This window comes from Talpa europaea (genome assembly GCF_964194135.1).
Source record: "Talpa europaea genome assembly, chromosome: 3".
Classification (NCBI taxonomy): Eukaryota; Metazoa; Chordata; class Mammalia; order Eulipotyphla; family Talpidae; genus Talpa; species Talpa europaea.
The window spans coordinates 79066520-79088661 of record NC_140069.1 but is presented as its reverse complement, the minus strand read 5'-3'; positions in this window follow the sequence as shown (position 1 = coordinate 79088661).

Genomic DNA, 22142 nt, shown 5'->3' with positions numbered 1-22142 from the left:
TCATGGAAACCGTTGCTTCTGGTTTTGTACTTCCCCTTACCGTTCTCCCCTCTTTCCCAGTAGCTGTCATCATCGTCATCATCATCAAAGGGTGGCTTTAGAAAGGGCCCATCTGCAGTGTGGGTTCGACTCCCAGTCGGCCAGGAAGACACACACATGGCACAGCAGACCTCTCTTGTCTTGCCCGCTGCTCCCCTTCTCAGCATTGTGTTTCAGTACATCTGCCTGTTCTGCTCCCTGCTGTCTCTGATGAATTCTCTCATCTTCATGCGATTCTGGCCTGTACCCCAGTTCTTGTATAAAAATAAATCTTAAAAAAAAAAAAGAATGCATTTCTTGAGGCAAAATCTCTCACACACACAAGCGTGTGTGTGTCCCTGTTAACCTAGGCCAAGCAGTCCCCAGACTGCGTGGAATTGAAACTTGGGGTGCCTGTGGAGTGTCAGTTCTCAAGGTTTGAGCCCGGTTTCTGCCCACTCTTCTGGTAAGGTAGTTGGAGACAACCCTAAAGGTGGCACAGTCCAGCAGGGCGCCCCCTGCTGGCTGAACATCACACTCAATGGCATGGGAACTAGAAAGGTTGGGGAAAGCAAAACTGATAAGAAGAAAATACATTTCTCCTGGTAAAAAAATAGATTTTCTGTTGAACTGCTCCTAAGAGTGTCAGTAATCTCATCATTGATTTCCAGTGGCAAAGCCTGGGTGATAACGCTTCCATTTCTCCTGTGGCTGCACGGTCCTCTCACACCACCTTCTTCCAGGTGAATTGCAGTGCCACCTTAACCCCGATTTCTTAATGTTCTTGCTCTTCTGTGAAATGACAGTTTTCTTTTTGGCTGGGCTCCAAGGAGCCGGAAATGCTGCTGTCTGACTTTCTGAACTAACGAGTTCACTATTGGGACAGCACAAATAAAGACTGGTGCTTGGGACATCTTGGCTCACTTTCCACGGGTGTTGTTTATGAGAGCGCCTTAAATGGTGATCAGAGGAAGACAGCAGAGAGCTCGAATTAAAAAAGAACTATGCATAGTTATTGGGGATGGGAAGATGGAAAAGGCTTATATAATCTAACTGAGAAGTCCCTAAACAGCATTATTAAGTTTCAGATGCACAGAGACACTTAAATAAACTGATGTTTTAAAGTCAAAGGAAAACCAGACAGAAACTAATGTGGGACAGTGTTTGAATGAGGAGGTGTTGTACCTGACTTGCTGAAATGACTTTCAAGATCCCAAAGATGGGGAGAGTGGGAATTGCTCTTTTTCAGGTTTTAGAAATTTTCATCTTGCTCTTCTTGTAAAGGGAAAGCAAGCCTGTCCTTGGGAGAACTTGTAAGCCAGCCTTCTCTTAAAAAAAAAAAATCTCTGAAAACTGCGATGTGCCACAAAACTTTGAAAGAACTAAGATCAACTTGGTGTTTGACAAAGTTAATATAAGGATGGTAATCAATCCCTTGGCAATGGAAATTTTAAATTTAAAATAAGCCTCAACAAAGCTTTTGAACCTTCAAACACTTTATCCTTAAGAAATTAATGGGTCCCTGAAGAAGTCACATTTCCTTTTCTGTTTCTGTAATATATACTTCAATTACATTAATCAACAATGCAGCAAAATAACTGACACCAACCAACTTCCAAGTCGCTTTCCAAATGCTCCTTTTCTTCAGCAGAGACTTAGCATTTGAAGATAGCTAATTGAGGTTTATATAAGCATGAATAAATATTTGGTGAAGCTGGATTTTCCCATCCTGTTGTCACCCTTTGCTCACCCCAGAATGGTTTCCCATCGTTTTTTTTTTCCCTTCTGCTGTCATTTCTGTTGAGTGTGATAAATTATCCTGCTGAAGGAGATATCGTGTTAAAACTTTCCTTCTGCAGTATCTACGAGGATGCTGAAACAGCCGTCAGATATGTCTCCTTTAAAGCATGTTGGAATTTGTAAAACATTTCATTTTTCCCATTGAAAAATCGGTTGAGATTTCTCTGATTCTCTGTGCTTTCTCTGCTCTGAACAAAACAAAACCAAGTTTTATGACATTCATCTTTTTAGAAGTCCTTGTAAATTGGAGTTTGCTTTTATTGTATCTACCCTAAAATCTGTATGTAGGAGAGTTTTGTTTTCACTTAACTTTCCTCAGAGAAAGTGACTCCAGGAGGTCTGTTTATTCTATTTTGCTTCTTTCTCTCAGAAATGAAAAAACTTAAAAGGTTTCAAATATTTTTACCATTACATTGTGGGTACACGCACACACGCACACCCACACCCACACAAGTTTACTTTTCCATTTGGGTATTCACCTTTCCATTTCTCCTTTTTATTAATGGCCTATGAGAGAACCACTCCCAGTACTTTGCAGGCCACAAAACCACTCCCAATACTTTGACCAGCCTTGCTTGGGAGCTCTTTCAGCCCCTGTTGGCCATTTTTACATTTACCATCTCCTTTTCTGCAAACAGATACCCAGCCCAGTTCATTAAGACCCTTGCCTTACTCATCAGCTTAGAGAACAGTCTGATTAATTTACCTATCCTAGGTGAATTACCTTTCCCAGGGGATTTTTGAATCATCATGGGGAACCTCCTGGAGGAATGGTTTCTACAGTGGAATTACCTGCGTGAGTCAGTGTAAGAGATCTTTGAATAGGTCAAGGAGTAAGGTAGACCTTTGAGTTACAGCAACTCAGCAGCTTAAACTTATATATTCACAAGGCTTACCTTTTGTAAAAACAATGATAGATTAGCCACTATTTCAAAAGTTTCATTATTTAGAGTTGACCACACTGTGAGAGAATTCTGTCATGAGAAAGATGATGCATGGTTGATACCCAGTGGTTATTTGCCTTCTTCTCCAATCTGCTAGCCACTGAAGGGATACTTGGTATCACACAAACACATGATATGTACATGACGTTGGATTTCTCACTTTCCATGTGGGTGCTTGTTAAATACTTGGAAAGTCACAACTCAGTTGCAAGGCCAGTAAACGGTCTCATCTTCTTGCTCTTCTCTCTGGCTTCTGGAGAGGGAGAAGAGTTTTTGTGTGTTCTTTGCCTCTGTGCCTCTCTCTGTGCCTCTCATTGCATACGTGTGTTCTGGTTACTTTCTTCTATTTAATAAGATTGACAATATACATAATTAGATGAAGCTGGGTGAGACGACACAATTACACTTAAAGAGAAACCAATTGGGTCCAGATCTTGAGCACTGAAAACTGCAATCTACAGGCCTCTACCTACAGAGGTAGGTTTAGACCATCGCCAGCATCGCAAATTTAGGAAGGAAATGGCACACTCAGTGGCTCAACTTGGCCACAAGCAAAGCTCAACACTTCCACAGTATCTGTGAAAATGAGATGTTACATGTTCCTAGCAGGAGCTGACAATTAAGCCAAGTGAACAATCATGCAAGGCGGGGGAGTGAGAGTTCATGCTGCTTAGCCACATGCCTCAGGTGCTCGGGTGAGTGTAAGGCCGAGGGCCTAATGCTTTCAACCACCCAAGAAGCCGGGATTCTGAAACCTACAACCCCATGGTATGTTATTCTGTTTATTATCATGGAAGCGGCCCTGTTCTATCCAACTATTTCCTCTGGCATGATAAGGAATTTGCGAGGTGCCAAGGGAGATATAATTCATTAGAATCAAGTAATGATTTGTAATATTTAAACTATTCCATTAAACCAGGAAGCAGGTCAGAAACTAACCTTTAAATACAGCCAAGGGAGAAAGTCAGCCCAGCAGCTTAAAATATATATCTTTTGCAGGAAGCATGGAGCGTATAATTAGCTGTAATTTCTGCAACTGCAGTCAGGAAGCTTTATTTTTTGGCTGATAGGCAGTGTTATCTATTGATGGCTTGGGAAACCAAATCCCAGGGTTACATTCCTGGCTCCTGCATGGACCCTGGTGGGTGGCTTTTGGGGGGAAACTGGGCAAATGAGCAAAGGGAAGGAATGGGCAGGGTGGGGTTGGGAGCTAGAGAAGTTACAGGAAGGATCTGGGTGATAGCCCTTTTCATTCTTCTGTAAGGAGACCCCGAATTTTGTGAATTATGTTTAAATATATTCTGATTTCTAGTGTGATCATTTCCCCAAGACATTTTTAAGGCTTAAAATATTGGGCAAAATCTATCCTCCCAGACTCCTGCTGGTAGTCATGGAGGAAGTTAAATGTGCTACTGTTCGAGGATCACTTTTATATTTGGCTGTTTCAACTAGCATAGCTTTTTTTTTTTTTTTTCCAGTGGGCAAGTCTCAGTCTGGGAGAGGCATTAAAAATTAGTAAAGGTGGAAATGCTTTGAAACATTTGATCTCTTCCCGAGGAAGCCAAGCAGAGGGGCGGGGAGTCCCTCAGGAAGCCTTGCTGCGTGGAAGCATATATACCAACAATGAGATTTTCTTCAGTGCCTCCCATGGCCTTGCATTCTCCCCTCTAGTCAGGCACCAAAGGGGGAAAAAATCCAGCTTTCCTTTCTGACATTTGATCTAAATCTCCTGAAGTCTCCAGGGAAGCCAAGAAGGCTCAGTGGTGGTGGAGGTGGTTGGGGGAAGTTGGGGGGAGAGTGCAGCAGGGAGGGGAGTTTGGGAGGTGGCCCTAGAGCAAAAACATAGTAGTAAATAAATCTGATTTTTGTCCATTCCAGTCAAGGATGGTTTGGTTTTCTGGGAAGTAAATTCTCCTGCTTTTGTTTTTCTAGGAATTGTCAAATTCTGTCTTAACCTTCCCGCTTAACTGCGTCAACAGCTCACCCTCCCACAAACAGTTGAACGAACAGAAATCTACCGTGTCCTTAACAAGAATGACAGTAATTGACATTTTAAGAATGCCAGTTACTTATCAGGATTCTGCAGTGTAGTAAACCTCTTTCCTAATTATTTGTATTAAAAAATCTGCAGTCCATTTGGGAAAGAGCAGATATGATTTTAAAGGATTTAATCTTTAAAATAGTGTATGCTTAGCCTAGCACCAAGAAAAGCCCAAATATCATTTCTCTCTTCTACTCCCTAGGATGAACTCCCCATGAGGGGCATCACGTTCAGATGTGTATTATACTGATATTCCCCAGATAACACATCTTGAATTACAAACTCAGCCATCTTCCAGGTTCTGGGTAGGAGAGGATAAAGCAAGAAGATGAACAAATACTCATTAGATGAGAAATGGAAAATCAAGGGGCATCTTTCCAGGGACCTCCATCGCCGGCATTTATCCGACAACATCCACAGTACACAAATAATTGCCTCCCAGTTCTGCCTTGGCCAGATAAATCTGCTCACCGCCTCATAGAAACAACCCCGAGATCATTTCTCGGAAGGCTCCCATCTCTGCAACAGCAGCTGCTCATCTCTAATGTAACAGTTCTGTGCTGTCCTCCAGAGCAGAGCAGCATTGTCCCAGCTATGAATAAATCATTAACCCTATTTTATTAATAAGGCTTAGCTAACAATACTGCCAACCTGGCCCTGTTCTTCCTTTCCAGCAGTGCCTCAGAAACAAGTGCCACACAGCTCTTCCTGTGAGGAGAGGAGGCGTTAAGCCTCAAGAATGCAGCTTGCGGGATCTGGGGTGTGAGGCACAAGTCAGCTGTCAGCAGATGAGGCCTAACTGAAGCCTCAGAGGTTTGCAACTGGTGAGAGAGTTGGCTTTAAAGAGAGAGAGCTGCCCCGGGACATCCACTGCTTCCATGGGCCTGCGGGAGGGCAGGCAGCTACACGGTGTCACAGGGAGAGAGTTTGGGTAAGGAGGCAGGGAGGAGGAACAGCTTACCTTAGTCTCCTTTTCCATAAAGAAATAATAGATTTTTTTGAATTTTTGCTTAAGAACTAATATTTTAATATTGTCTTCCCTCTTATCTGACCTCAAATCCCTCCCCCCTCCAAGCTCCATTAAAAACAGGTGGGACTAGATGATAAACTTTTGTTTTAAGAAGTTTTATCAATGCATAAATACCTTGCTATGTCATCAGTTCTGTTGAGCTATTTGCTGAGTTATATTTATTATGCTCTTTTGGAGACAGAAACCTAACTAATTTAAGCAGTAAACAAGGGGGAAGCTGTTGACTCAGGTAATGAAAGCTTAAAGAGGTAAACTGGACTTTAGGCATGAGATGTATGTAGGAGTTCAAACAATGTCATTAGAGCGTTTTCATTCTCTCTAGAGACTTCAGTTCCAGGCAGATATTTTCACTTGGTGACCCCCACTGGTGACTGCTGAGGTTTTGGACACCCAGTTGCCCTCTGCACTAGCTGAGGAGAAGACTCTACTACTTGACATTTCCATATGAATTCCAACAAAGAGCTCAATCCTGGGAACTCCTGAGTATCCCTGACTTACTTTTCTCCAAATCTCCTGTCAACAGAAGCCAGGGCTTCACCAGGAACCTTGGAGTCTTTCTTGGGTTCTCTCTTTCCTTCACCCCTGCTTCAATCCACCAGCAAGTCCTGCCCATTGGAGCGTCAAAATTTATTTGGGTCCAACAACTTGTCACCATGTCTGTCAGTAGCCCCTGTCTGAGCCACCATCACCTCTTGCCTGGGTCAATGAAGAAGTCACAGTGGAGCGACTTGTCTCCCAAATGACATTCCCATTCCCCAAAAATCCATTTCCTACAAACAATAGTGATCATTTTCACGTGATTGTAAGTGGGGCAATGTTCCAGTCTACTGAAATCTTCGAAATTTATTTTCTTACTGTTCTAAAGGCTAGAATTCCAAAGTCAAGGTGTTGACACAGTTGGTTTCTTCTAGAAACTCTAAGGGAGAATCTGTTCTATACTTCTCTCCTAACATATGGAAGATGCCAAACTTGGGTGTTCTTTTGGCTTATAGCTGAATGACTCCAATCACTGTCTCCATCATCCCGTGGAATCCTTCCCATGTGTCTCAATGTCCAAATCTCCCTTTTTTTTAAAGATTTATTTTTATACAAGAATTGGGGTACAGGCCAGAGATCTGGAGGTGAGAGGATTCACCAGAGACAGAGTGGGGAACAGAACAGCAGACGGACCAAAGTACACTGCTGAGGGGAGCAGCGGGAGAGACAGGAGAGGTCTGTCCTGCCATGTGGGTTTCTCCCCAGCCGGCCGGGAATCGAACTCGTGCTGCAGTGGCTGTGGACCGCTTCATAGGTTGTGTCTTAACCCCTGCGCCACCAGGGAGGCCCATAAATCTCCCTTTTCTTATAAAGATACTGATCACTGAATTAGGGCCCATCCTAAACCATCACGAACTCATTTTAACTTGATTACATCTGCAAAGACCCTAATGCTAAGAAGGTTACATTCACAGGTACCATGGGTAAAGAATGGAATGTATATCTTTTGAGAAGAATCCCTAACTCCTTTAAAGTCTTAGCCTATTCCAGCATCAACTCTAAGTCTAAAGAAAGCATCTAACTATGATCAACTCAAAAGTCCTCTAAAATCATCTAAATTATGTATGGGCGAGACTTTGGGCATGGTACATGCTGGAGCAAATTTCTGTCTATCTGCAGGTTTGTGAAACTTGGAAAACAGTTGTCCCCAAAATACAATGGTGGACCACACAAATGATAGGGATTTCCCATTGTGAAAGGTAGACATGGGGAAGAAAAAAAGAATCCTAGGCACCAGACAAGAGCAAAATGCAGAAGGGAAAATTCTACTAGGTTTCAAGGACCAAGGAAATTTTCTGTGATCTGATGTTCTGTCTGCTGGACCAGCAGACTGTGAAGACCCCAACACTTAGGAATCATGGGAGCACCTGACTCACTTGGAGAAGAGGCTGAAGGGTGGGCAATGGGTACTGAAAAAAGATGACAAATAGCCGAAGGTAAATGATTTTCAGGCTTTTCTGCCCTCCACCATTAGGATTGCCCTGCCTGATGGGGCACCTGCATTTTGTTACATTGTTATATTGTTATACTAAATATAACATGGCTGCAGTATTGATATATTTGCTGAGATGCTGAGGCAGGAGAGAGAAGAGGAGAGAGAACACCAGAGAGACTGGGAAAGAGGAAAGAGAAAAGACTTGCCAGGGGCTGGGAGGCCTACTAGCATCCTGCACCCCCGCCCCCCACCCCTCTTCCTGCCGTGTACCTGGTTGCTGCACTACATGTAAAAGCTAAGTAAAAGCCTAAGAAAGCCACTGAGGGCTCCAAGACTCTCCTTTACCCATCTGCTACCATCATAGAAAACCTGCTCTGTGCCTTCCTGGCACTACAATAGCTGAAGACAAAGTGCTCCTTTTTCAACTTTCCTGAGCATGATACCTGAGGTAGTTCCCTGGAATGGCTTTAGCCACATCTGTAGCTGCAAATACTGTGGTAGCCCCAGTCTGCCCTTGAGGCTATGATATTAGGGAAGGGAAAAGACACAGTCCTGCAGCTGATAAATCGTTTACTCATGAGATTGAGGAATTAGTACTAACTTTCTGGGTATGCAACTGGGACAATTACACAAGGCCCCACACTTGGAAGGGCCCCACAACTGGTTCCATGCTCTTTTGCCATGAAATTCTTGAAAATTATTAATATTGAAATTATGTCATCAGATTGTTCTGTCTCTCTAGAAACTTCATTTTCAGGCAGACATTTTCACTTAGTGACTCCCACTGGGGAATCTGGAGGTTTAAAATCCTTAATACTTCAAGAGGACCCGGACATTTAAATATTATACCATGTCACAAATTATGTAGCAATCATTAGGCAGCTGGAACCCAGAGTAGGGAGCTGTGCTTGGAGGGTAAATGGTTTTCAGGCTTTTCTGCCCTCCCACCCTTAGGATTGCCTTGCATGATGGGGCACCTGCAGTTGTTTCATTGTGGTGAGCGGTGGTGTTTACTTCTGTGGGCCATGGCTCAGTATTGAGGTAATCGCCAAGAGAAGCAGAGGCAGGAGAGAGAAGGGGAGAAAGAATGCCAGGGAAGCCCAGAGTGAAGACTTGCCGAGGACTTGGAGGCCTATTTGCCTCCTGGCCTCCCGGCACCCCTGCCTGCCATGTACCTGGTTGCTGCACAACATGTAAAAGCTCCCTAAAAGCCTGAGAAAGGCATCAAGGGCTCCAGGACTCTCCTTTACCTGGGTCTGCTGGATCAGAGAAAACCTCCTCTGTCCTGTCCTGGTACTACAGTGCTCCACACCAAGTTCCTTCTCCCAGGAACCACACTCAGCATCTCAGCATTAAGCCATGATAGCTTTGAACTACCTCTGTGAGCTTCTGTGCTCTATTTAGAATTATTTTACTCCATTAGCAAGATGTGTCCTCAGGTATCAGAAAAACCTAGGAAGACACATCAGGGTGTTCACTTACAGTAAAATGGACATAATCAAAACCCTGGTAATAGCAACTAGCTGGAAAATGAAATCACCCAGGTGCTGAACTTGAAGCGCTTGCAGGAGATTTTCGCTACAATTGGCAGTGCTGCAGGCCTTTAATTCTAAGAGGGCAGGTGGGCTTAGGGCAGGCTTGCAGGAAGTTTTGAGTGCCCACAAAGAATGTATGATGGAAAAAGGTCTGAGGCTAAGCAGTCAAGGGTACTGACCTATTTCAAGTCTTCCACTACAACCACAGCAGCCACAGCAGATGCAGATGAACCAGACCTTCAACACTGAGGCAGGCAGACCTAGAAGGAGGGGAAGGCATGAGTGACCTGCCTGCTCTGCAGGGCTCAAAGATGGCGGCTTCCTCTCTCTCTCCTGCACCCCAGTCTCTTGAACCTCCCACCACCCCTACCTTCAAGGACTTGGCCTAAAACACAGTCATCACCACCTCTCAGCCTTGCAGTGTGCTGTCTCCCTGATCCTGCTAAGAGAAGCTACACCGTCTATATATATATATATATATATATATATATATATATATATATATTCTCCTTTGCACAGGCTATTTTAGTCCTGCTTTTACTAGATATTAGTTTTTTTAGTTTTTATGTATTATTTGGTAAGATTTTATAGGTTCTTTTTGGAGTCTAGGAATGCTCAATATTTTTTCAATATAAATTAATGGCAATCGCTTTGTTTTACACCATTTGGATTGGGAATCATTTCACACAAATGGTCTACTTTTGATAGCGAGGAAAACCAGTAAGACTATTGTATTTGGGGTTGTCTCTTGTTCATATGCTAGTTAACATGTTTTAATACCTTTGTGAAATAGCTCTTTTTGGCTGGCTAAACTCAGAGTTCACTTTCCTACCTTGTAGCTACTGGTATTACTTTGGTTATCTATGGTAGCTTGTCTCCAAAAATGCCCCAATGAATTACACCTCCCAGTCTTCATGGCTTTATGTAATCCCCTTCTCTGTGGACTGGTTCTGTGACTCACCATATGGGTGACTGATGAGTATGCTATCATTTTTGTAGTTGTGTTTAGTTCCTTCAACCAATATAATATGGCAGTGCTGTGTTGATTCTGGGTCCAAGTCTTCAGAAGGTGGCAGCTTTTGCTTTGGTACTCTTGAGATGCACATTTTAATAGCCCATTTAAAGAAGCTCAAGCTAGCACCAGTGAGCCTGCATCAGAAACTGACAGAAAGTTGTCCCAGTTTTCTAGCCAGTTCTGCCAATGCTAAAGACCCATGAGCAGAACCATACTGGGTGATCCAGCTCATGCTACTTTCTCTCACCTCATGAGAAACCCTAAGAAAAGGACCTCCCAGATCTTCCCAATCAACTCACAGAGCCAAAACAGATAATAAAAGTATTGGTTTAAGCTCTTAAGTTTTGGGGTAATTAGATGAGCAGTAATAGATACCTGGCACTCTAATTCTCTTCACCAGTCTCCTGCTGGTAGCATCCCCACCCCCTCCATTATGTAGTCTATGCCAGTACACATAGCAGTCACCATATTGAATAAATGATTTTCAAGTGGATGGAATTCCAAAATGTATCTTTGCTTGCATAGTTTGAATTTCTTCATGGAAGTTCCTTTCCAGCATTTTAAGGCCCAGCTCTGGGCTGCCTTTCAAAGATTTGCCAATGATCTTATAATTCTGGCTGTTGTATTTCTGTATTTATAAATTTTAAACTACTTCAACATGGATTTGGTAGTTGTGGTATAAAACATAAAACAGCATTTTTTAAAATTTTTTAATTTTTTTTTTACAATGTTTGCTTTCTTTTCTTAGGTGTAGTCCCCATAGAATTTCCACCACCAATTCAACCGTGCTCCATCACCATAGTCCCTGTGTTCTTCCCACCCTCACCCTGGTCTTTTTTCCTACCCCACACCTGCAGAACGTCTCTGATTTGCAGTTGGCTTTTTATTGTTGTTTGGTTTGGTTGTGTTTTTTATTTTTACTATTTTTTTTACCCTTGGTGCCTCATTTTGTTCCCCTATATTCCTCCTAGAAGTGAAACCATCCATTATTTTTCTTTTTCCTTCTGACTAATTTCACTGAGCATAATCCTTTCTAGCTCCACCCATGTTGCTTCCAGTGACATTAGTGTATCTTTTTTGATTGCTGCATTGTATTCCACTGTATATACACCACATTTTCTTGATCCAGTCATCTATTTTTGGACATTTGTTTCCATGTTTTGCCTATTATAAATAATGCTAAAACAGAATTTTAAATTAATGTATTTTGAATGCTGTGAATGCCTAGTCTGATACTGAGGTAATTTATAGATGAGATGATGAGGGCATTCTTCTAGTATTCCCAGCCGTTCTCTACATACATTATTTCTAGAAATATGTTGCATACTTTTGGGAGTAATAGTCTACATACAATGCATGCCAGGAGGAAATGCCAATTTGAAGGATTGAAAGAAAAGTATAACCAACTGCCATATTCATACTTGTTAACATTTCGAGTACCAAAATCTCTATGAAATTCCTAACACCATCCATTTCCTCAAGGCTATACATACGTAGGCAGCTGCACTGCAAATCAGAATTCATTAACTCTTACCTGCAGAAATACTTTAAAGGAACATCTAATGAGTCTCCAATGAGGTTCTATTGGGTGCCCTATTGGACATGCCCTCTTCTCTCTCATCTTTTTCCAGCATTTGATAGTATCATCATAACCTCCAGAGCAGATGTTTTTCCCCTAGCTGAGACACCAGAACCTTCTACATGACATCTTGATCAGTGTTCTATTTTGTTTCATATAGGTACCAAAACTGCTTTTCAGGTATAAGATTTTGTCAAGTTTTCCTCAAAGAAATCTTTCAGATTTACTGAGAGTCTTTCTGTTCACTGCAGGACTCATATTTAAACTCACTGGGCTCAGAAAGGACTCATCTTTGTGGACACTGAGTAACAGACATATTTCTGACTACAGAAATCCCTATAAACCTGAATTTTAATCACCAGCTCCCATTTTCAAGCACCCCCTTCCCTTCAGAAAAGATTTTCCCTATTCTGGTAGAACTTCTAGCAGGCCTGCTCCACAAACTCAGCAATAAAATGCAAGTACAGAATTAAAAAAACTTAGTTTTCTTTTGTAAAGTAAAATGCATAAAAAAGATGAAAAGGATACAGTCTATTGAAACAATAAAATATAACTTCTCCTGAACTTCTGAGTTGGGCTAAGATAGGGCATTCTTTTTAGAATTAAATGGAGAAAAACTATTCCCTTGAGTGGTATGAAGATGTCCTCTTCAGACTTCTCTCAAGACTAGAGAAGAGACTAAAGAGAAGCCTAGTGTGTCTTCCTAAAGTCAGAATGACTCTATCTCATAAAACTAACCACTAATCTATGGAGTACTGCATGCCAGACACTGAGCTAAGCACTGTACGTGTATTAATATACTCAATCACGAAGTCAACCTCATGATGAAACATTATTGCTTAAAAGATCAGGAAACTGGGCATAAAGAAGTTAAGCAACTTCCTCGAGATCTACAATTAGTGAGGTGCAAAAGCAGAACTTTAATTTTGGCAATCTACATTTGGGTTCAGATTAGGGGAGTTTTCTCAATCTCTACTCTAGGGACATTTTGGGCAGGATAAATCTTTTTTGTGGGGGATTGACTCATGCAATGTATGATCTTTGGTGGCACCCTTTGCCTTTATTAGCATCTCCTTCCCACTAGATCCCAGTAGTATGCCCCCCGCACAATTAAGACAAACAAAAATGCTTCCAGACATTGTCACAATTCCACCAACCCACCCTGTTGAAAACCATTATTTGGTACCAGAACTCTCCACAGTCCAGCAGTGGCTGTTATCATATATCTGACTAGTAGTTCTCCTGATTCCTTGTTTTAAAAAATAGGTAGTATATGGGCATTAACCAAATTAATATAGGTATAATGCTAGGATGCTCTGTGCACGTAAGAAGCATCTATAAGCATTAGCTATAATAATTGTTATTTTTGTTGTTCTCATCATGATAGGAAAGACAACAGAGTGGGGTGGAAGGTAAACTGCAGTGGCTAATAGGAGATTTGGGAGTGATTTGCCCTACTCAGATAATCAAAACCAGGGCTCCAGTGTGGAAGGCCAGGCCATCAGTGAACAACTCCAACCATTACAGCTAGAAGTAGGAATTTTGTAAACATGGTCAAAATATGACTTTTGTGTAGGCAGAACTTAAAATCATAAGGGAAAAATTAATTGCTTTCAGTTTGTTTTTAATTAAAAAGTCATTCTGAGTAAGTGATAAGTTTCCCATTCTTGCAACTTATCCCTTTCATTTCATTGAGTGTCTCCCATCCTAATGCAGTCAAGCTACCGGGGTTACTGAATAACACATTTCATGTCAAGCAGGCAGTCGCTTGAGCAAGAGGAAGAGTAGGTCTGCATAGGAACAAGAAACAAAGACCAAACTGATGTGTGAAAGGGCAAACAGTAAGGGCGACCATCATATTTTGCTGCCCAGTAGCTCATTTTGAGTCAAAGTAGGCAGCCATCTTTAACTGGTGACAATGAAAGGGAAGTGATAAATCACAGAGACTGGAATGCTAACACACCTATGTGAGGTAAGCACTGGGACCCATTCCAGAAACAACCACAAAAAGCTTTCAAGAGACACAGAGACAGTGAGACGCTATAGCACTCCTGATACAGCTTGTGAACTACTAGGTTAAATCCACCCTAAGCCTTCACCACTAAAACTGAGGCTGACAGACAATCAGGGTTCAATGGCATCATTTACTGTAAAGCATGATATGTTAAAATTGAGGGAACATGAAAATAGATGACACATGAAAAGATTTTGCCATTTTCATTAAAAACATCATTAATGCTTATGAACTTAGAGAAGTCACAGGGGGGCATTCACAGATTCAGGTTGTGACGAAATCTGTGCCGTGCAGCAAAACAACCCCCGTTCTCTGTGTCCACTTCACTTCCCTCTGTCTCAGTTTCTTTAACTGAAATCCCAGCCATGTTGTACCTGGTTTTATCTTTTCCACATGTTATTTAATTAGTTCTCATAATACCCACTTTTAAGAGGTGGGTATTATTGTGCTTAATAACCAGGTAAAATTGAGGTTCTAGGAGATTAAGTTACTTATCTGAAGTCCCACACATAGCGGTAGGGACAACAGGCTCTGTATTTGTATAGTCTCTGATCTTTCTAGAATCCTGCTAAAGAGCAGAGATCAGTTCTCTGAAACCTCTTTCAGCTCCAAAATTCACAACTTTATGATTTCTGTGTATTTGAAAGATTATCTTGTCCTCAATGTTTTCCTCTCTTCATACTGGATGGAGTTTACACCACTGGAAGCAGAGGCACGCCAGTAAAGAGGGGTCTAGTTTCCTTTCCCCACCAGCATTTGTCCCCTTCTGGTTTAGGAGAATTGGCAGTGGGTCCCAAATGCCTGTTCCCTATATATGTTTAGATTAAGAGTTTTGTGTTAGAAAAGAACCACAGAGGGCAAATTAGCTTTGGGAAAAGTAATCCAACAGATGATAAAAAGTCCAGGGCATCTAGGGATAGTCTGGACCTCATGACCTTTTGTGCATCCACAAAAGGTGTAGAGATTCTGGGTTTGCAAGTTTGCAAGTTCAATGAGGATACCCCCTTTGAAACACCAGCAAAGAAGCCACCTCTGTATCTTTCAATCCAGCTAATCCTTCACACAGAGGGCAGAGGAACTCTAAAAGAAGCAAACCACATCACTTCTTGGTGGAAACATCTCCATGGGGTTTTAGTGACTATTGCAAAATTCCCAAATCTCCATCTAAGCTTCCAAGCTTCTCCAGAAACTCATTTCTTATTTTTTTTTTCAGTCCTAACTCTGTCCCCATGCATTATATTCATATTGTACTGGACTTTCTGCTCTTCCAACGAGTTGTTGGCTGCTCTCCATCATGTGAAATGCCCCAGTCAGCAAGATCTAGGCCACAGTCATCTCCTCTATGAGCACCACCATGAGTCCATCTCTTGTTTGTTTTGTTAACATAGTGCCAAGTTCAAAACAGATGTTCAATAAGCAGTTGAGAGAATGCAGAAGGGTTAGGAGTAGTTGATAAAAGTAATAAGGATTCCAAACAAATAAGTGGATTGCATCTTTCCCTTGTCTCCACCCATTTGTTTTATATTCGTATGGGATGGTTTGCATTAGAATGAATTAGTCATGTTGACTGACTTATATTAGAATTTACTAAAGACTTTATTTAGTCTCATATGAACCAGGGATGGTCATGTCTATTCTCTATATCTCCTATAAAGTCTTGTGCATAAGAGGCACTCAAGAAATTGATTTCTACTTGAAAACTTTAAACAGTGCTTCTAAAATACCATAATTGTATATCTGGCACTCATCTCATGAACTTCTAAGTGTCCATGAAAAAAGTGTTGCCTTCTGGAATCCAACAACTTCTCTTTTACCTTCTCCACCTGTGATAAACCCTCAGACAGGGTTTCTAACTTGAGAAACCCACATGTTCTGTGTCCAATTCTCTTGAAGTTCAACTTATAAATGATTCCCAAAGAGATCATTCATTAGTTGGGATAAGACATAAATGGAAGAATGCTTAAAAAAAAAAAATCCCTCCTCTACTTCACCATACCTCAGGACATTTTCCTTCCTTTCAGGTTGCACATTCTAATATAGCTTAAATTAATTAATTCTAGAATTAATCCCCGTCTTCTATTTCTTCTATTTTTCTCCCTGATTTCTTTTTTTTTTAATTTCCCCTGAAATAGGATTAGACAATGTACAATCAGAGCATACCAGCTGAAGGATAAAACAAATGGTGAGGTTTGTGGTTTGAATAAGAAACAGTGAAGGGGAGGAGGAGGGAGAGGAATCAGAGGGAGGGAGGAGCACAGGGGACTGAAGTGATGGTGCACGGGTTCATTGGTGAAGGAAATTCTATGGAGACTACACCTGGGTGGGGGGAGCAAACGTTGTTTAAAAATGAACAATGAGGTAAGATATATAAATTTTTTAAAAAGAACCAGAGAATGTCCTGAGAGAAAAGAACCACCCTGGGGGTGGTAGGACCACTGTGTAGACAGGTACACCTCAGCGGAGCTGCACATTATGTGCTACCTCCATTACTAAGCAGACATGAAGTTCAAATGTTATCCACAGCACCATTTGCTGCTTATGTTTAAAGAAAAGTATATCTGGAATCCTCAAACAGACTTGTGTTTGAGTTCATACTCCACAGCTTTTTCACAGTGAGAACTTTGTTGGTTTTTTTTTTTTTTTAAAGATTTATTTATTTATTTATACAAGAACCTGGGTACAGGCCAGATTCCCTGGAGGGTGAGAGAATTCACCAGAAACAGAGCAGGGAACAGAACAGGCAGACTGACGAAGTACACAGCTGAGGGGAGCAGTAGGCGAGACAGGAGAGGTCTGCTGCGCCATGTGGGACCCTCGCCGGCTGGCCAGGATCGAACTGGCACCGCAGAGGCTGCAGACAGCTTCAAAGCTCTGCGCTCAACTGCCTGAGCCACCAGGGTGGGCCCCACAGTGAGAACTTTGAATGAACGATTTAACTTTTCCAAGTTTCAGTTCTTTCAAGTGTAAAATGAATAAACATCTCATAGGATGGTTGTGAAGATCAAATGAGGTGATACAACAAGCTAAGAGGTTAGCACAAAGTTTAGCAAGGAGTGAATATGCAGTAAATTTTAGACATTGCCATCAACAACACTATTATGATGCTTAAAGCTCAAATAAGAATTGTTGCCAAAAAAATTCTAAACCAGGAAAATATCCCCTGATCTACTTTTTCAGGTTACTGAAAGCATAGAATTTCTTTTGAGATACACTGAAAATTAATTAGACTATTTCACATTTTGGAGGCACTATTCACAACTATGGCTTACTGTAAGGAACGAGTGTCCCAAATCCACTTGTCATAGTCCTGTGGGAAGGCAGAAGACATTTACCCAGACTCCTTTTCTTAAATAATTTTATTGCTATATAATTGACATATATTACTTTTGGGTGTACAACATAATGATTCAATATTTATATATATATTGTGAAATGATCACCACAGCAAGTCTAGTTAACATTCATAATTTTTTCTATGTATATATTTTACATCATTATTCATTTTTTTGTACACTTTACTTTCTCCTCTCACGTGTAGCCTCCATAAAATTCCCATCACCAAGTCACCTGAGAACCATCACCATAGTCCCTTGTGCTCTTTCCACCCCTGTTTTAATCTCTTCTCCCTCTGTTCCCCTGCTGAATGTCTGCAATTTATAGTGGCCTGCTAGTTTTGTCTTTTTTATCCCCTGGGCCCTTATTTGGTTTTCCTATATTCTGCCTGTAACTGAAATCATCCAATATTTTTCTTTTTCCTTCTTAGTTCACTGAGCATAATCCCCTCCAGCTCCATCCATGTTGCTGCAAATGGCATGAGTTTATCTTTTTTGATTGCTGAATAGTATTTCATTGTGTATATATACCACATGTTCTTGATCCAGTCATCTGCTTTTGGGCATTTAGATCATTTTTATATCTTACTTATTGTAAATAGTGTCACAATAATCTTAGGAGTGCAGGTTTCCTATTGAATTAATGTTTTTGTGTCCTTTGGAGTGGAATTGCTGGGTCACATGGTAACTCCATTTTTAGTAGTTTGAGGAACCTCCACATAGCTTTGGTTGGACCAGTTCACATTTCCACTGGCAGTATAAGAGAGTTTCTTTTTCTCCACATCCTCACCAGCATTTGTTGTTACCAATTTTTTTAATATGTGCCAATCTCACTGATGTGAGGTGGTATCTCAGAGTGGTTTTGATTTGCATTTCCCTGATTATAAATGATATTGAGCATTTTTTCATATACCTCTTGGCCATTTGCATTTCCTCTTTGAGAAGTGTCTTTTTAGCTCTTCTGCCCACCTTTTGACTGGATTGTTTGGTTTGTTTTTGTTGAGTACTGTGAGCTCTGCATAGATCTTTGAAATCAATCCCTTATCAGTTGTAATGGAGTACATATATTTTCTCCCAACCAGTAGGTGGCTGATTGTTTTGGTTATTGTTTCTTTTGCTGTACAGAAGCTTTTTAGTTTGATGTAATCCCAATTGTTTATCTTTTCCTTCACTTTCTTTGCTTCACTTTCTTCAATTTTTTTTCTTGTAATAGAACATTTAGGATCTACTTTCTAAGTGATTTTCAAATATGAGTAGTGTTATTAACTATAGTGTCATGACTTATCTCTAGATGCCTCTCTTGAGTCCTTTCAGCTGGTCTGACTATAAATGGTATTGCCTTGGGCTATATTTGGGAGTAACCAATTGATGCCAGGAAGCCCAGAAGCTTTAAAACTCCCCTGGGGCAAAGACTAAGACATCTTCTCTTGCACCCTCTATGATGCAAAGCACAGAATGGAGCACAAGCATGTGAGTGAGAGATTGCATTTTGCAACAGTGTACGAATTAGCTATGTATTGTTACAGACTCTGGGCCATATTTTCTCTGTAGTGGAAATGGGGAAGCCCACAAACTCTGCTACTCTCATATCAGCTCAAGGAAGAACAGAGCCTGGTGTCATGCTAAGGTGAGTTTGAGCCCTTCCTTCTCCACCAAGCATTAGCACAGTAGTATTAGTACTAGTATAACCTCAGACAACTTAGCCACTCTGGAGCTAGAGGATATGTCCTACATTATTAGGCTGTGGCAATGAGTAGCTTGACATGTAACTGGCACAGTGCCTGGGTGCTCCACAAATTGTAGGATTTTTTTTTTACCCCTTCCTCCCTTTTGCATAAGAAAATAAAACAGAATGAGAGACAAGGAAAGTGATCCCTCTGGGATGCAGTTCAAAAAGGACCATTTAGTAGGGGAGAGGAGCCAAAACTGTCTACAGGGTTATTTTAGAATAGGACATAGGTTCCCAATTCAGGAAAAATGATTTTTTAAAGCTATTTAGCCTATCTTAAGGCACATTTTTTTTTTGGATTTGCAAACATTAAAAGCCAAGATTAAACTATTTTCAGAGTACAGTGTTGGTTCATTAAATTACCAAGGGGACTATACTGAGTCCGTGGATCCCATAAATATTAATGAAGGACCCAGATAACAGATGATAACGGCAGTGGTGCTGGGCTAGTTCTCATGCCTTATGTTTGCACCCAGAGGGACTGGCTATGATTTCATGTCTAAAGAACTGAGCTTCACTTTACAACATATCAGGCTATGTGATGAATGTCTTCCTGCTACCGAACAATGAACTCTACACAAACTCACAGTCATACACATACACAATGACTGAAATTAGTACAAACCAAACCGGTTGGGTTTATAAAACTGTTCATTTTGCATCTGAGTTTCAATTTTGTCACTGAGACTACTTTTTTTTTTCACCTTCATCTGATTATCTTGCTGATGTTTAAAATGTCTAGATAATGGTGGTTTCTGGGAAAGGCAGCTCTTGGCCCTCATTTATTCACCCTACCCCAAAGTGACCCATGTGTTTTTTTGTCATAATAATTTCTCTACCTTTCTCCACACCCACACATGGCACTCAGTCTGCCTGCGTTCTACTTATTCCTAAGAATATGGACGTTTCTTTAGCAATGGGCTGAAAGTCTTTGAATCTATATCTCCATGTGTCTTCCTGGCATATATCTTCATGTGGATGAGGCCGGAATATACATGCACCTGCTGGCCTCGTTTCAGACCCCATGGGGTGAGCCACCATGCCTCTGTCTTGCAGTCATGTTACGATGTCCATAAGAATCATCTAGCTGTTTTGTAATTGAAACTCCAAAGTAACTACCCAAAAGTCACCATGCCCGTGCAACATCATTACCTTGAAATCACAAAATGAGACCTGAAAATCACAGTGGAAATTTTAAAATGACCATTCACAATTTACATTTTAACAGCAAATAATAACTAAAGCCCAGGAACTAGAAAAGGATAATTAATTTGACAAAATAGTTGCCTGACTATAGCATGACTTTTCCTACTAGAAGAGTAATCAGATATTTTTCTCTGTATCACAGAAAGGCAGGAAATGAATATATAAATATTACCTTAAATTAGAAAACCTACCATGATTTTCTAGAAGACAATAGACCATTTTCAAGCATTTATAAGCTTCAAGTTGACAAGGTTACTTCTAGAAATGTATTCTAAAGCTGCCATAAAATTGTGCGAAGATGTACCCATAGTCCTTTATAATAATGTAAAAAGAAGCCATGTTACAAATACTAAGAAGCCATTTGAGAGAATGATATGGAACATAGATATGGACGTGGGAATTTTGGCATGTATTTCTAAATAATAAAATGAAATTGGGGCCTTCCCTGATGGCACAGCGGTTGAGCTCTGGGCTGCGAAGCTGCCCGCAGCCTCTGCAGCGCTGGTTCCATCCCTGGCCCCCGGCGAGGGTCCCACATGGCATGCAGACCTCTCCTGCTGCGTCCACTGCTCCCCTCAGCAGTGTACTTCCATCCTTCTGCCTGCTCTGCTCCCCGCTCTGGCTCTGGTGAATTCTCTCACCCTCCTGCGCTTCTAACTGTACCCAGTGCTTGTCTAAATAAATAAATAAATCTTTAAAAAAATAAAAAATAATAAAATGAGATAGCTGAAAGATGTATGTTTATTTATGTGTGTGTATATGCATAGAAAAATACCTAGAAAGATATTTACCAAAGAATTAACTGGGCTACCACTGCATAGTAAGATTAGAGGTTATTTTCACTCCTTTATACCTCTTTGCATTGTATAGACTGCAAGAGAATTAATATTGTTTATATATTGGGGGAAACATAGCAATAACAGGCATATAAATATTAAACCAACTTGGAAAATGCTAAGATCATCAAAATCCCAGGGAATCTCAGGGACCCACTGCATTAACTAAAACTCCTCTGTGTTCATGCAAGCCCAGTGACATGGTGGGGATTAGGGAAAATCATGACCATAGAAAAGACCTGGAGCTTTTCCAGTGGTATTGCTGTGTACAGAGCCTTGTCTCACCAGTGACTTAGTATTTGCCACCTCCCCTGCCTTCTCCAATGCTCACGGGCAGGTTACTGGTGATTGATTGGCAATATTTCTAGAAAAATGAGTTGTCAGGGGAGTGGAGGTAAAATTAAAGAGGGAATGTGCTCTGCAAGGCAGATGATATCCCAGAAAGTGTGTGCATATACCACACATGCCTACCACATTCAGAACTGCATTTACTCATTAGAACACAAGCGAGTGAAACTTTCACTGTCGGACACATTTCACCACAAATAAATATCAATAAATGAGGCACAACTCTAAATCCAGTCTTTTTTTTTCTTTCTTTGAGTCTTTTCTCTCTCTCTCTCTCTCTCTCTCTCTCTCTCTCTCTCTCTCTCTCTCTCTCTCTCTTTCTCTCCCCCCTACCCCCTTCATTTCAAACATCCCATATAACCTGCCATATTTGTCAAGCCATCCCTGCAGAGACATGCTAAGCCTTTTTGAGTGGCAGCCTGTGAAATTGAGTTCTCCTTTCCCCTGCATTCTGGTCCTAGAAATGGAGTTAAGACCACTTTGCATACTCTTGGCTACAGGACTACAGGAGTGACTAGCATCCAATGTGCACCTCCCAACACTTCTGCAAGCATCTCCAGTATAATGTGCTGCCTTATTTCCAACCTCCCTTGGGCTCAGACGCTCCACCAGGCATATAATGGGCTGGTTAAAGTCACACACCAAGCAGAGCATGCAGATTTTTTTTTTTTAAAGGACACATGGTTATCTATTCAAGAGGAATTGTCATCCTGGTCAGGCCCAGATCCAATGTGTGTTGGAGA